The sequence below is a fragment of the Pezoporus occidentalis genome, unplaced genomic scaffold, assembly GCF_034315485.1.
Source record: "Pezoporus occidentalis ecotype Australia unplaced genomic scaffold, CSIRO_AGI_Poc_V1 ctg151, whole genome shotgun sequence".
Classification (NCBI taxonomy): Eukaryota; Metazoa; Chordata; class Aves; order Psittaciformes; family Psittacidae; genus Pezoporus; species Pezoporus occidentalis.
The window spans coordinates 2,168,987-2,181,214 of NW_026913328.1; the positions used below are offsets into that span (position 1 = coordinate 2,168,987).

Consider the following 12,228-nt stretch of genomic DNA (forward strand, 5'->3'; position numbering starts at 1 on the left):
AAAGAGTTTGATACTCTCTGTTATGTTTCCCCCTCATTTTTTTGTATCAAAGCACGGTTATCTTATAATTTTCAAAGTCTGAAAAGTTACTTCTCAAATAAAACAGAACAAAACTAATACAGCTTTGAATGCACTTACCCTACCACACCAATTCTTCTTGCAGGTAAAGTGCATAGCAGATACAGTACTTAATTATAATAATTCATATTGACACCTGTAATTGACATCTTGGGACAATGTTCTGGGCAACAAATTTACACGCACATGATGTTGAGACTACAGGGAGAGTACCATTGTGATAACCTTCAACAGTTCTAGTCTCCTTTTAGAATGAAATAACTCGAAAAAACTATGTGGGAATATCCTGAAAGAAATAGTTTTTCAGGCAGAACTATGAGCAGACAAGCCCAGCACTGAGGGAGTTATTGCCCTTCTTTTGATGCATGAGTCAAAGTGAAGATTTTGGCTGAAATTGAGAAGCAGGGGGACTTAGTTACAAAGGTGACAAACAGTGATTTTTCTGAGTTGAAGGAGAAGAGACAGACTTCCATAAAAAAATAAAAAAAGCCTAAAGAAGTCCCTGATCACTTGGCAAACAAGATTCAGAAAATTATTTTTTGTTTTCTTCAATACTCCAAAGCACAATTTAAGCAGTCTATATTTTCTGAACAAATAAATACACCTGATAGAAGAAAATAAAGAGAGAGTAAGAGCTATGGAAAACCTAGACAGGTAAAACCCAGTAGCTTTCAAACACTTAACAAGTGTTGATTCTCTATTGATTTAAATCCTTATAGCTCTTTTAATGTCAATATATATTAGCTGTGAATTGCCCCGAGGATCAAATCCTTATACTATTGAAATCAATGGCAGACTCAGATCTGAGGGGAAATATTCTTTACTTATTCATAATTGAAGAAATTTCCCACTGATTTCAAAACTCCTGATGAAGATAACGAGCCATATGTTCATGTAAAGTATTAACAATGACCACAACACTAGACTCTGCAAGATATTAGAGAGTACATAATAAATATGGAATTAAGGTTCTAACCATTCATGATCCAAATGAAGATCGAATAAAAAAAATCCATGTAGGTGAATGAAATCACATGCCATTTTCATTTATGTTTTCCTTAAAAATAATTACCTCTCCAAACTTTGGAGTTAGAGCTTTTCGATATTAATGTATGCTCCTAAAATCAAAATCTAGAATAAAAGTTTTTACATCTAAAACACTAATTGGAGAGTTTTAACATCAGAAATATCTCATATAATAAATTAGACTCATCAGGAAGGTGATCAAAACCAAATTTAGTTAGGCATTAATTTTATTTATTTTAAACTAGACATTTCCTTGACATTCGCTTACTGTGTTGCACTGATTATTCAAATAACTTTTTACTTGCACAGCTTGATGGCTTGAATTTACTAAAATAACCCCCAACCTCCTCATCTATTTAACCCATTTATTTTTACTCATGTTTTATATGGGCATTACTATCATGAAGGAGTCAGTGGCATGTGATAAGAACTAACAAGAAATATGGAAGCTACAGGGTAAAAACTGCTCTGCACAGTGTGCTGCTTGCTGCCGGAAAGAGAACTGTTGATGGACGAGAGGCAGTCCCTGGAAAGTTGTTTGGCCAATAGCAGCTGTTAGGCAGTAGTATAAAACAGCCTTTATATAAAATGTACATTTTATGGTTCCTAGTGCAGAAGATCAAAAATTAAATGCATGCAGGAACGTAATTAAAGGATTAATGGAGAAAGCTTCTACATAAAGGGAAAGAGTTCCAGGAAAAAAGTGTGTTATAAGCACTTTTTAATGACTAGGCTTTATAAACAAACTTGAAAATTGAAAAACAACAGTTCTCTTGTGCTGGAAAGGTCACATTAAACAATCCCACACTGGCTTTATCTGCCTTAAGAAATAGGAACAGGTTTTGCCTCTTTGACTTGCCAAGATGTGATTCCCAGTCTTGTGAGTAGAACTATGAATCAAAGTTCCTTGGTTTCAACAGGTAGTCAAAGGAAAAGGTTCGCTCATTATAGTAGTTCACAAATAAAATGCATCTGAGCAACTAATTTAGTGAGTTCCACTGCCATACTTTCACTTGTACTCTATAGGTAAGCTCAAGTGTCTATTTTAAAACTATAGTATAAGGAATTTAGGATCTTCCCTAAAGAAAAACAATGGACTTTCTTTCTTTCTTTCTTTGTTGTTTTTTTTTTTTTTTCCCAAGAAGGAGAGAAGAAAAGGCTTGAAGAAAATCCTTGGACAGATATGGAGCTGAAATCCCAGCAGCATTAGTTCTTTTTTAATAAGCCATTAGAAAAATAGATGTTGGCAGGGAAAAACAAAACAGCTAACTACACCTTTTGTGAGTAGCCTGAGTGGGTTAGTTAGAGTATAAAGCAGACCACCTTTGGGATTCAGAATGGCCGAGCCATCAGGGAGCTTCGAAACATTCTCTTTGGTAACAGATAGTAAGCTCTTCAGCTCAAACTGTGTTGTTGTATGTTTTATTCATAGGCCATCATAAGGGCCGCCAAACAGATTATCATGTTTACATCAGGCCTCCTCAGAGAGATAAATTCTTTAATAGTTGAACTGGCAGGGTCAGTCAGTACAGAGATGCCTGCCAGGCAACCAAATAATAAATAAGAAAAAAGGAAAGAAAGAAAGAAGAAATGAAATCAAATGTTGAACTGCTTAATGATGTCCTTCAGCAGTTACCAATCAATATATTTTATCTCTTGCTGAAAAGGTTATATTAAGGTTTCATCATTTTAGCAGCATCATACTCTTTCTGTGAAGTGAGTAATTGCAGAGGTGCATGGAAAAAGCAGAGTCTAGAAAAGTATAAATTCATTAGAGCTGATAAACCTTTACAAATACTTATTTGTGACATTACATCTCTTTAGCGATTTGGGTTCTTTCTGTAATCAAAGCGCCACATAGAGTTTTCCTGTTGTTTGTTGCTGGAAGTAAATGCGTTTTAACAGGCACAATAGCACAGGGCATTGCTATTTGTGCTGGAGACTCTAATTTTAAAGATAAAACAGATCCAGGGGCCACTACTTATCTACAGCTGCATACATATGCAGTCTATTGTTTGTATTTTTGCATTAAGGAGGTAATATATGTAAAACCAGCAAATGTGGGATAATTCTCACAAGTATTAACCTATGTGGCATTTAAAGAGTGTAAAGACCAGCTTGATATTTGCTGAGAATGCTCTCACTTTCCATTTTTGTAGGAAATGTTGCTGTTAGCACCACTTAGATTTGAAATTGTACTCAACTGTTCCTTTTTTTCACACCCTCCAGGTTCTTATGAAATTTTGCTTTTTAAAACAAAGTTGATCCAAAATACCAACACACTCCTGCTCATTCCAGCTGAAACATGTCTATAGACTTTTCTTATTTTGTCTAGGGAAATCTGCTTTTCTCTGTCCACTCTTCCCATCACAGCTATTTCGATCCCTCTCACCACAGACTTCAGGGCAGCTCTTGAAACCAACCTGCTGCCTTGACCTCATCAGCTTTGGTATTTTCCAGTTGTTTCCCTGTTTTGTTTTTTTTTTTTTTTAATTCCTCTCCTGTGTTATTTCATTTACTTTCTTAATGTTTGTGCCTTCCCTTCCTTTTGTGGGTTTCTCATATTTTAATTCGTTATTAATTTTTCTCCTTCTAAGTCAGATATTGTCAACCTCCCTCAACCAAACAACTGCTCTGTTTTCATCCTTCTGATGCTGCAAACATTTTAAGAGATCTGATCAGGAAAGGGTATAATAGAAACTTAGAGCTAAGATAGGATGCAAACGTGTTCTAGGAGCTGTTTAACTACCATTCAGAAGTACTGGATTTATTTCTATCCTGTGACACAAAGTTTATGTATAATCTTTATTCAGACACTTAAGCTTTTCTTTACCTTTGTCTCCTCTCCTAAAATGTGAAGAGCAGTACTTCTATCATATCCTGTTTTAAGAAAAATCCATTACAAAGTGAAGTGGACAACAACTACAAAAATCTAAGCACCTCAAGCCTTGCACCACCAAGACTTGGTGTGTTTAGTAAAAAAATTAAGTATAGCTAATTTGTGCATTGCACCTAATTCGTTCCTTTGTAACAGGACTTACATCTTAATTTTAATAAATCTGTATCAGAAACACTGAAACAATGAACAAATTAAAAATGGAAGTTTATAGAAATAAAGGGAAATCACAACTATGGACTACCAAAATTATCACCCCTCAGAAAAGAGATGTTTGATACATACCTTTGGTCATGGGCAAGGAGTGAGGGAGACACTAGCTTGAAGATGTGTGAATATAAGCAATATGAAGCATGGCATGCCAATAGTTACAGCAAATGTTTGTAAATTGAAATACTGTTTTACTTTGGAGAGATCTGCTTATTAATTCACAAACAGCAGACGTACTTCATTGGGCATACATCTTCTATTTCCCCATTATGCACAGATTCATGGCTCAGTACCTAGCATGCTGGCAGATGAAAAGATTCTGAAAAAAAAATATTTTTTATACATTCTGTTGTGTTAAATTCAGTTACATGGCATCCGATTAGGCTGCTGGAAGCTGGAGTGATGAATTGCAAGAAAACATGATGAGACATAACAAGCTGCAACAAAGTTGGCCAGAGTGTAAGAAATGTGCATAAGGCAGTGAGTTAAAAAGATATAAAGGTATGAATCCAAATAATCAACATCTAAGTGGCACACCACCTGGTGTGAGGGGCAATACAAGAAAAAATTGTTGTTTCTTTGGTCCTGAGTTCTTCCATGGTGGTCTTAAAACTTTGAATAAGTAATAGCTCATGAAGGCAACAAGCAATTGAATGAGCAGCTGGAAATTGGTAAGACATACAGAAGCTTTGATACCTATGCTACATGTCAGGAAGAAGGATGCCTTATGGGGACCACTGTGACACCAAACTGAACAGGGCTTTCTGCCCTGTTTCTTTCTTGTAGTTATATTGAAAAGATTGGTGAAATTGTGCTGCTGTGCAAATTACAGAATATATATTTTTCCCCCCAAAAGTCAGCAGAATTTGGATTGTGTTTTCCCTCTCAGTTTGTGTTTCAGGCATTACAGTATATTTGGAATATGAACAGTACCTTGGACTTTTTTAGAGTGCAGTATGTTTAGCCTGACAGAGTATATAGAGCAAACACCTGCCTATTTGTAGAGAAAGTGGATTTAGGAATGATGGAGTGGGCTCTTGTGGTGTGCTTTATTTAGTTTATTTATTTCTATTTGCCAATGAGGCAAAAGCTTTACAAACTTTTTCGTCTCCAAAGACAGGCATGGAATATCTGATAGACAAGAGAAGGCATAACTGCTATATTTTTCTGTAATTCGAAGAAAATTAATCTTCAGCATTTCGTATATCATTTTAGACACTAAAAATTTCATATAGCTTTTGGACCTGTTTCTCAGCCAGTAAGTAAATTCCCATTACTATTCAGGGAATTGTAAGAGGAAGTGGAAGACAGGGGAACCTTATTATAGTGTATCATCAGAACTATTTGAAGAAATACAGATGCAGTATTATGAAAACAAGGCGCAAAATGTGGGAATGGGAAAACAGCCTTGTATGTCTTCTTTCTTCTTTTTGCTACAGACATTTTCAAGTCTTAAAAATTCAGGAGATCTGCTTTATTGCACTAGAGTTAAAAAAGGTAAAATGTAATGATAGGATTTGGGACTTTTCTGATCGTATACTCCACTCACCTACGGGTTTTTTTTCTGTAGTTTTAATGAAAGCATAGCACAGCACACTCTCTAATTTAAGTTATAAACTCTCAATATTTTCCCACTTTGCTACCAAATCATACCTCAAAAATGCAAACCAGATTGGACGGGAGGTGGAAGAAGTGAAGAACAAGGACAGATTACAGCAAGAGAGAAAGAGCTGGAAGAGAGTATTTTTCTCCAACTCTGTAAACTTACAGCAATAGAATTAAAATATAACTTGGTTTGTAGTGTTCATTCACTGAAAGGCACTGGGCTCCTGTTAGAAAAGTACTTTCTGTCATATACACGATATGGTAGATTATGGGCAAAACCAAAGTAAGGGATGAGTACTGTGGTAGCAACACAAAAATGCCAACCTCTGGGAGAACAGTATTTTTGTGAGGCACCGACTCCAGAGGGGGAGAGAGGGGAGGGGAAAAGAACCAACACAAATCCAAAGGGTTAGCTTGACAACTTCAACAACTACTTTAGCTTTCCCTTTTAGTTTCAAGATTTTGGCTGTCCTGGATCAACTGACCAGAAAAGCATTGGTAAAAAGTACCAAAACAGAATCTATACCATTTGAAAAAGAAAAAACCCCACCTCTGGATATATCTGATACTATTCTGACATCGGTTATGTTTGGGGGTAGCTGCAGTGCAACATCACTAGGTTCCAAAGACTTGTACAGTCAGTAACTAACAGGGGAAAGAAAAAGTCTGTTCTCTTTCGATTCTTTGTACTGCTTTCATCCTTACCTCAGTTAATGCACGTCTGATTTGCTACTGTAAATTAATTAATACAGTGTAACTTAGGTGGTCCCTTGTGTCTAGCATAAAAGACTGAGTGACCAAGTTTTCATGCAGTTCTGTGTAGAAACCCTTTAAAAGACATGTTGGGAACAGGTCTTCAGATGTGTTGAGTATCATCACTGTGGTTTTCAGTGAAGTTGTGGATATTCTGCATCTCAGACATAAAGAGAAAAGGAAGATCCTAGCAGAAGTATTCCAACATGTCTCTATTTTCTGGAAACACCAGCAAATATGTAAGAATAGTATTATTTCTTCAGACCAAAAGTAACTGTAGCCCAATGCTCAGTAGCAGATGCTTAGAAAAGAGTATGAAAGCAGGACAGGCATCTAATGATGCCTCCCTACTATAATATTCCACCTCTCAGTCACCTGCAGTCAGTTATACTCTGACTCAGTTCTTGGTAGGTATCATGAGTTTGTCTAATTGCTTTTTGAATCCATGCAAAATCTATTATCTACAGCCCCCTCAGAAATATTTAGGCATGATTATGTACTGTAATGTACTGTTTGATTTTAACTTACTGACAATATAATCTGATGCCCACTTTTCTCATGTTACAAGAGACAGTGATTAATTGTTCCCTAATCACCTTCTCTATGCTACTCTGATTTTATGGAGTTATATCATATCCCTCATCAGTCATCTGTCCCAGATGTTAGTTATTACTTGCACAGAAACTGTTACACATCTCTGATCATCCTACCTGCCTTTCTCTGCAACTTTTCAGTTTCTAACATCACTTAAAAAAAAAAACAAACAAAACCCAAGGGAAAGTAGTAAGGTCTCTAAAAAGTCTTTGGCTTGGGAGGGTGCCATAGACTCATATGTGGTATAATAATTCTTCTCTTCCTCTCTTAGTGATTTTTGCTCACTACTGACCACTGAGATATGGGTTGCTTTTTGTCGCTGATGTTGTTTTTTGTTTCACATCTTTTTTTTCAGGGAGCTAACTTTTGTAATTCCAAGGCCTTCTTAGCAGCAATTGCTCAGGCATTCTACAATTCTCCTATGTGCCCTTGAGTTGGGACGCAGGAACAAGACTTTCAATACTCAAGATCTGTATGGATCTTTCATGATTTGTGGGATTTGTGGTTTCCTATTTACTGCTTAGAAAGAATAGGGGAAAGCAAAACACACAGAGAGAAAAAGAAACCCCTGTGAATCTTAAGGAGCTTTTGTGGGTTTCCTTTGACTTTAATACTATCTTTAATATCAAAGAAATTAAGAGCTGTCGGTTCCAAGATGGGAAAATCAATTCTTTTCTGACATTTAATTTGTGCTTCTGAGATGCAACATAACAGCAGTAGAGTATAAAGGCCCGGAATTTCCTATTGGTTAATTTCAAAGCTTTGATTAAACCTTTACCAAAGTTGCCAAATCTCTGTTTTGAATGAGAGAAGTAAGATGTCATTTACCACCCATAGAGACCAGGTTTTTGAACATTTCCTTGGAAACTGCATCGACATTTCACTAGGAATTTGCAATGTAATGAATTGGAAGAGGCAGCAAAGTCATACAATGAGTATTAGACTGGTGGGATTCACCATCTAGTCCGGTATCAAAATCAGACTGCTTGAAAGAAAACGAATCTTTTGGACTTCTCTATGAACAGTCTTATGCTTCGGAACAAAGAAGCACAGGGAGGCCATGTGTTATGACTGAAAGCACTTTCCAGTGAAAATGGATCAGATAGCTAAGTGTTTAGGGCTGCATACCTTTGTCAAACTGTGTACCTTATACTTCTTTTTTTTTGTCTACTACTATTTTTTCTGTATTTGCCTTTAGAAATACTACTGTATGCTGTAAATGCCCCCACAGCCACATTAGTGGTTGTAACTCAGCAATGAAGTCATGTTCTCTGGGCTCGAGTTGAAACAAGATCTATTCTTACTCCCTCTGATAGCAGTCAAAACACAATAGAATATATATCGTAAAAACTAGCATCGTAATGAAACTAATTTAGTAATGAATAAAGCCAGATACTGCAAATATTTATAACTAAATGGTGTGCTGGCAGCAGTCTGTCAAACTGGAATGAGTAGGGCCACTGCCACGAGCAAGTGCTGCAGGAATAAATGACTGTTGGTCCAAGCAAGGCTTCATTACTGTCAAAGGGATCTAGACAACAGGAAACTGATCTGAAGGAAGGCTGAACTTTCTTTACTTGCCTCTGATATGCCCTACTCTGGGATGCTTAGCCACTCATTTTGCTTCTCTTGACTCCTGACAAGCTAACACTTTCATATAGTGCAAGGACAGCCCATTGCTGCCCTGATCTTGTTTAGGGTCTGTTGGCATGAATGAAAAGCAAATGTTGCTTTGAGAGGTGAGCTACATATTTATTTAGATAGGTAATTATAGATGACTGTTGTGACTGAATTTTAAATATATAATAGTTAGGATTATGAATACATGTTCAAATGAAAATATATTTGGTAAACTCTTTCAAATAGGCTTTTGTTCTGTCCATACAGCACTGAACACAACAGTGCCCTACTCCTTCTTTAACTTCTCCAGTGTACAACAAGTAATAAATAACAATATATTCTCATGGGAGGATTTAGTGGTTAGGACATCTTGTTTATTACCTTACAGTATACATAATTCAAGCTTTATTTTTGTTACTTTCTTTTTTTTTAGTAGACTTTTCCATCTTCTTCAATCAGAAGTCAATAAACTACACTTTTGTCCTACGTCTAACTTGTCAAGGTCTCTAAGAGAAAATACATTTTAAAGGAGTAGGAGTTAATGGTCACTCCTGCGCCATAAATTGCATTGGCAGACACAGTAGTAGCCTGCAGAAGTAAGGATGGCTTTCTCCTTGAAAGCTCTAATGAGACTGGGGAATAATATACAATCTGTGATTCAGGTACACTGCACTGCAAATTTGGGAGCTTTTAAACAAGTTGTAATGCTTAATAATACTGGAAATACATTCCATCTGCTTCTTTTCTGGACTCATTGAGATAAATAGTTGTTATATTTGTGGAACTTAACTGCTTTTTATTTCTATTGCTTTCAAAATACTTAATGATTATTTAATACATGTGAAAGTAAATGCCCTCAAGGACTGTCTTGAACACAATCACAATGGATAGAAAGGAGAGACACCAAATTCTGCTGGAAACTTCTCGACAGTTTTTGCATAAGAGAATTTTAAGCCAGTTACTGCAGATCTTTTATAATTCATGTCATTATTATTAAGCATCATAAGTCTCCCAAGACAATTATAGCCAATAGGGGTATATTGGTTTAATGTTTTCTGATGTGTTTTCAGACTATGTAGGCAACTGCTGCTACAAGGAAACTTTCAAGGAAGGAAAGAATGAAATTTTAATACTTGATTGAAACACTCTGGGAATGTCTTTTTGAAGGAGTAACACAATTTAAGACTCTAGTTTTTCTAAACAATAAAATGAGTCTCACTTCTAAAGAGTAAAATGCAACAGATGTGTAGTTTAATTCCTGCAACCATGTTCTTTAAAGCATGCACAAAACTGACGGCTTGGTAAAAATCATAGCACAGAAAATGAACTGGTATGTATATTAACCTGACAAGAAACAAGCTTGATTCAGTCTATAACCTGTATTCATCTATAACCTGTAACCTGCTCACAGTCAGTGAAACTAATTATTTCTTTTACTCTAGGAGCAAAATTTTGCATACAATATTTTTGTTCTGAAAATGTGTCAATACAGAAATAACTAAGAAAAAGAGCTTTCCTAATCTTCAGATAGGCTCAGGCACCACTGGACTTCATATCAATTTCAGTAGTTAATGACTATACACGTCCTTAGTCTCACTCTCGTAACCTTACTCTTTTTCCAAGATGCAGCTGTACATTCAGCTACTCAGAGCCTTTTACACATTAAAGACCATTGTTTATTTCCCCCGTGTAAAGTACTTTCCAGTATTTAATCTGTAAAACTTTCAAACAAAACAAAATTTACTCTCGCAAGAAATCCTGCCTTCAAATATTGTTTATTATCCTCTCATTCTGAATATGATTACATAAAACCTGCTATCTGTAACTTTCCACTGCTAGACTTTCCGCTAGATTTCACTCATAACTGAAGAAGCACCTGATTATACTGATGTTCAACTGCTGAGAGCCACATATTCTGTGGAACAAATCCTGACCCCTCAGTGACTTTTAACACAGAGATACCACTGATGAATTTAAATAGCTGGAAGCAAACTTTGCTTATTATTCTCTGTCCATGTTCTGAAGAACCAGACTTGTTAGCTGTCTTGAAACCAGGGACCTGAGGAGAACATTTAGTCCAGTTATCTCAACTCTGTCGGCTTTTGCAGAACATTTACATTTGAAAAAGAGGAGGCTGATCACACTTAATTGAGGGAAAACTGTTACTAATTATCATTCAGAAAAGAAGCAAAACCCAACACTGTACCCTCCATCAAGAACATCTGTTCTTTAGACTCCAATGTACAGTAAGCAGAATTAAAAACTGTCTGGATTCATAAGTATTCGCTCCAAGACACTGAGTGTAAACATGCCTTTTATCAGCTCTCCCAAGGTAAGAAATACATTGCCATTTACTAAATTCAAGTTTTCCTCCTGCTTCCTCTTCGCTTAAGGACTCTACAACAAAATGTATGGCAGATGGAAGAGGGAGCAGAGCTGGAGTGCCTGTATTCCCCCACCACTCTTTCACACTTCATCTCTGACTGACTTTGTGAAGTTAATTCCAATCTTAAATTACTGAGTAGGCCTTCATGAGCCATCACATCACCAGTGATCTGGTGCAGCATTGTTTTTTATGATGGAGGTGGGCATAGAAAGACTTTTCTGTAGTCACCATGAGAGGATCCTACACAACTTATTCAGTTAACAGTCCTTTCTCAGGGTACTAGTAGAGGATAATTCACAGAGGTCTTGAATTAATACAACTTCTCTAGAAAGTCTCCAGTTGACATAATAAATTCATTTTCTCCTCTCTAGTGAGATAATCTATCAGCAGAGCTCATTAGCATCTTCTAAAACAAAGCCTTTCCTAAAATCCTGTTGACATCCCTGAAATTTATGGCAAGTCATATCATACTACTTTAGAAAACGGAATTGGAAAGGACCTCCGGAGGTTAATCTGATCCAGTATAACTCAACAGCCTGCAGACCACTGGTGAGCTGCAGAAGGGCTGCTGCTTGTGCCAGCAAGCAGGCATTGTCAGGAGCTGCCTCCCAATTGTTATCAAATGCCTCCTGGCAGGCAGAGGCAAAACCTGGCTCTTGACTGCTGTCAATACCCACAGGCAGGCATAATGGGGAGTTGGCTTCCCACTGCAGTCAGTACCCGCAGGCAGACACAGTTGGGAACCTATATTTGTAACTACTGCAGTGAAATTAAGACTTTTTTTTTTTTTTCAAATCACAGAGTACAGTTTAATCTAAATGTTCAGTATTTTATTTATTACCCCTCTTTCCTACCTGTTGAAGAAGAGTTGGAGACACTGTAGTCCACAGACTTTTTCTGAACAGGGTTGGATGATGTTTTGACTATAAAAGATTGAGAAAAACAGAACTAGTTCATCTCCCTGACAAAGGCAAGATAAATGAAGCATCTGTCATTCTTGTTTTGAAATTTGAAGGTGATTCATTCTTTATATTAAAAAAAAAAAAATCACAGCCATAAT

At 36.6% G+C, this 12,228-nt stretch overlaps 1 long non-coding RNA gene across 2 annotated transcripts in view; it reads right to left on the reverse strand.

Moving 5' to 3' along the window:
- The window catches only part of LOC134159846 (uncharacterized), a 189,918-nt gene that overhangs the window by 15,447 nt on the left and 162,243 nt on the right, over positions 1 to 12,228 (reverse strand). The window contains exon 3 of one of the 2 annotated variants that reach the window (XR_009963322.1): positions 10,786 to 10,841. The exons of the other annotated variant lie outside the window; for it this stretch is intronic. This is a non-coding gene — a long non-coding RNA (uncharacterized LOC134159846). Of the gene's footprint in view, positions 1 to 10,785; positions 10,842 to 12,228 lie in introns of those variants that run through there. 2 annotated transcript variants of the gene reach the window in all.